Below are 4,872 nucleotides of genomic sequence, written 5' to 3' on the forward strand. Positions count from 1 at the left end.
CCTCTCCCCTCCAGCCCCCTCCCTCCCCACCATAAGTGTCCTCTTTTTTGATACTGGAACTATGGTAACCCTACCCAGGCATCCTGAAGGGGGGGGGCTTTGCTGCTCCCCTGCCTCTCCTGACCTGCCCCCACCCCTTAGCTTTGCCCCACATCCACCCTGCCACCCCATTCTACCTTGGTGCCCCCAGGCCCAGCAGAAACAGCCCAGTAGCATGTAGGGCAAACGGACAAACACCCCTGGGGTTGGGGGATGTGCAGGCAGCAGTGGGCGCAGAGCTAGGGTCTGCAGCAACTTGTGCAGCCAGCTCCTCCCCCGCCCCCCCAAGTTGGCTTCATTACACAGCTGGGAGAAGTCTATCTGCAGCCAGCTCCCCCATCCAGGCTGACCTGGATAAGCTGAAAAAGTGGGCTGACACAAAGCTGATGACATTCAATACCAACAAATGTAAGGTACTACACCTGGTGGTGGGGGACCCACAGCACACTTATAGGCTCTGCAGTGCTATGCTTGCTAGCACCAAGGCCAAAAGAGACTTAGGGGTCATGATTGACTATGAGATGAATATGAGCCACCAATGTGATCTCACAGCTGGTAAAGCAAATTAAACTCTGGCTTGCATCCATAGATGCTTCTCAAATAAATCTTAGGATGTCTTCTTCCTGCTGTACTCAGCCTTGGTGAGACTGCAGCTGGAGTACTGCATCCAATTCTGGGCTCCACAATTCAAGAAGGATGTGGAGAAGCTTGAGAGAGTCCAAAGGACAGCCATGCGTGATCAGAGGTCAGGAGAGCAGGCCTTATGAAGAGAGGCTGAGAGCCATGGAACTCTTCAGCCTAGAAAAGTGCAGGCTCAGGGGAGATCTGGTGGCTGCCTATAAGTGCATCAGGATGTAGGGGAACATCTGTTCACCAGAGTGCCCCAAGGGCTGATAAGGTCCAATTGTCATAAACTCCTCCAAGACCATTTTAGGCTGGCTATAAGGAAAAACTTCTGTACTGTCCGAGTTGCCAAGGCCTGAAATAGACTCCTTCCAGAGGTGGGGAAAGCAATGACTCTGGACTCCTTTAAGAAGCATTTGGATGCTTATCTTGCTGGGATCCTTTGACCCCAGCTGACTTCCCACCCCTGGAGCAGGGGGATGGACTTGATGATCTCCTGAGGTCCCTTCCAGCCCTAATGTCCAACAAATTTTTGAAATCCACATGGGCAGCAGCAAAGCCCCATACCTGCAGCCTCAATCCACCCATAGCCCCTCTGCCCTGAAGCAGTGGGTTCCCTGCCAGCTTCCAGTACTCACTTCCAGCTCTTGCCAGGCTGAGTGGGATGGGTTCATGGAGCAAGGCGCTGCTAGAGCTGCAGGGCAGTAGCTTGGGCTTCCTGGAGCCTGGCCCAGGCCTAGGAGTTATCTGGGGCTCTCCATTCCCCAGGTGTTGGTGAAAGTGGGTAGGGGGCAGGAGTCATGGGATCCAGCAGTGTCTACCAACCCAGACAGGCTCAGTGCTGGTGGGGAAAGGTGCCTCATGCCACTGTTCCTGGACTGGAGACTGAGGGAATAGAAAAGCTGCAGCTCCAGTCCCAGGGGCCCTGCACGAAGCAGCCGGGGGTGTAAGAACCCACAGAACATGAGGGTGGGGGAGGGGCCACGGCACATTAGTGGAGCAGGAGTTTTGTTGTGTGGATCGGAGATCATCCTGCCCTGGAGTGGTGTAACTTTGCACCACATAACAAGTGCTTCAAGCCACTCAAAGGTGTTAACCTGTGGACAGTCCAGGGGCTAAGAGATCCAGGAGTCACACAAAATTAATATTTAACAGGGGTCTCAGAGGAAAGGGGTTATTAACATCAGGGTCAGTGGCCTACGGTTGCATGCCATCCTCTTTTGCTTAACAGCACCAAACCCACTTTGATGTTTAAAAATCATAGGATGGATATTGATATTCATGTTGAGGACTGTCTCAGCTTTCAGACCAAGAAGCAGAAAAAATGCATTTTAGTCTCTTATTTCTTCAGAGGATAAAGACTTATAAATTCTGATGATCATAGACTCAGTTCTAGAAAGTAGAGGTAGTTATTCTATCTGAATTTTTTCCCTAGAAGTGTAGTGCAGCTTCAGCAAGGTGCACCTTTTGCAGCAATGAGCTCCCCAGAAGTTTGACTTTAATCCTTTGTTTAGGGTGAAGGAACAAGGTTTCTAGAATATGCTTATGATAGAGTTCCCAAGCTGATCTTCAATGCCATCGAACAGGCCAAACAAAATGTTAGGTATTATTAAGAATGGAATTATAAACCACAGAAATTATAAATAACATTATGCCCCTTTATAAATCTATGGTGCGTCCACATCTTGACTATTGTACCCAGTTCTAGTCCCCACCCCTCATAAAGGATATAGAAGAACTAGAGAAGGTACAGAAAAAGAGCAATATGGACGATTAGTGGTATGGAGGGGCTTCCATATGAGGAGAGACTAAAGAGGCTAAGCCTATTCAGTTTAGAAAAGAGCTGCTTGAAGAGAGACATATGGGTTTACAAAATACTAAATGACAAATAGAAAGTAAATAATTTATTATTTACTCTCTAACAATAAAAGAACTCGGGGGTCACAAAATGGAACTAGTAGGTAGCAAGTTTAATGCTAACAAAAGGAAGGTTTCTTTTTTCATGGTGTCTAATTCAAGTATGGACCTCATTGCCACTGGGTGTTGTGGAAACTGAGGCTGCCTATACACATGCTCAGAGGGGTGTGTTAATTAGGGTGGATCCCAGGCACCTGCTCTAATTAAAACACTTCAGTGTTGCATCCATTAAGCCCCCTGTGCATTTAAAAATGACAGCAGGACATTTTATCTAAACCTCATGTGACAAGGTTTAGTTAAAGCATCCCCTGGCCACTTCCTAATATATGGGGGCTTATTGCACTGTGGCGACCCTGCAATGTTCCAGTTCAAAAGTTGGCGCAGACTCGATCCGATTAGTCGAGGCTGCTCCAGCGCGTTCTAGCTAGAATGTGAATGAGCATGTGTATAGGCCACATGATAGTTTAACCAGTTTCAAAAAGGAACTGGACAAATTTTGGAAGAAAGGGGCATCAGTAACTATTGTGCAGGGGGAGTTAGGGATACAGACCCTGAATTAGAACTTTCTAGACCTTAAATGCTGGAGGCTGGAAGTGAGAGGAACAGTGGAGAAAACCTGGTCATACCCAGTTCCCTCTCCCTTTCAGCATCCTCTGTCTGCCACTGTGACATGGGATACTGGGTAAGATGAGCCTATGGTAAACTACAAACCAGTAAATGGCAATTCTTAGGTTTGCATGTGAACCTGTCAGCAGAGAAAGTAACCGGTACTACTAAACAAAACCACCAGAGGGCATTATAAACTACCTTTATACACAGACGTTCCATGGGATAAAATAATTTTATAAGGTCAAGATGGGTGGTATGAAAACACAACATACAGGGAAAGAAAATATTAGAAGACTAACAGGTGATATCTCAACTCCCATTGACACTATTGAAAAGATAATTCTTCTAGTGATATGGTGGATAGAAATGTTGGTCACTGTGCAGTGACTCCTTTCTGTAGAAGATGGAAGTCCTGCATTCCAGCCATGATGAAGAAAAGTTTGCTGGTTTGCAATGTGGGGGACTTACTTGTCTGTTAGACTTCTACTAGCTAGTTCAGGTAAAGAATTGATGCTTGATCATTTCACACTGATGGAATTGCCTTGTATTTGTGATTATTATTAACTAGCTTAATTTGGTGATCAGAGTTGCTGCTTTAGTGGTTTCATTGTTAAACCCAAATAAACAAACCTGATATAAATTTCTCCATCCAAACTAATGGTGATTGTAGTCCAAATAAGTTAACAGAATAACACTGCTGTGCGACTACTATTCTCAGTTCTGAATAAGAAGCAAAGTGTGTACATTACTTATTTTCAGATTTTGATTGACATTAACTGACTTAATTTTGGCCAGAAACTTTCTTTTCTCACAAAGATTTCACTTTTTGTTTCTTTCTCTTATTTCACGTTGAAAAGTAGTCTGTACACCTCATGGCAGAGATTTTGGTGTTGTAAATTTGTCTTTTAAAGCCACTAGCACACTTTGGATGCTATATTGTTAATGTATTGTTGTCCTTACCAAAACGTGCCCATCCCATTGAAGTCAACAGAAACACAGGAGAGGTAGAGACTTCCTCAGTACACCACTAGCAGGAAATTATTTACAATGCCCATCCAGATTTTCCTTGTTCCTTTGTTCTTGTTTTTGGTGATTTTTAACGTAGTGTTAGCAACTAAAACAAAGAAAGGTTTGTGACAATTTTATCAAATATTTATCAAACTTAGTAAAAACAACACCCACAACTACAGCCCAGCCCAGCCCAGCCCAATGAGTGAAAAGAATAAACAGGTAAGTGATAGGGGCCAGGACAACGCTGGGACTACGGGGTCAGTACACACATCCACAGGAGGTCTCAAATGCCTCTACACAAATGCTCATAGTATGGGTAACAAGCAGGAGGAACTCACCCTCCTGCTAGCTGGCACCAGCCTGGACATAGTGGGGATCACTGAAACGTGGTAGGACTCAACGCATGACTGGGCGGTGAATGTCAAGGGCTATAGGCCGTACAGGAGAGACAGCATAGGAAGGAGAGGTGGGGCCGTGGCAGTCTATATTAAGGAGGAATATACATCCTCATCAATTAGCAAGGAGTCAGGGGAGGGGCACTCTGAAGTGCTTTGGGTTAGAGTACAAGGCAGTCAAGGGGAAAGAGACTTAACGGTGGGAGTCTACTACAGACCTCCCAACCAGGGGGAAGAGCTTGACCAGAAATTCTTAGGTCAGCTCACAGAGGTAGTG

This window comes from Crocodylus porosus, unplaced genomic scaffold (genome assembly GCF_001723895.1).
Source record: "Crocodylus porosus isolate Cpor-Errol unplaced genomic scaffold, CroPor_comp1, whole genome shotgun sequence".
Classification (NCBI taxonomy): Eukaryota; Metazoa; Chordata; order Crocodylia; family Crocodylidae; genus Crocodylus; species Crocodylus porosus.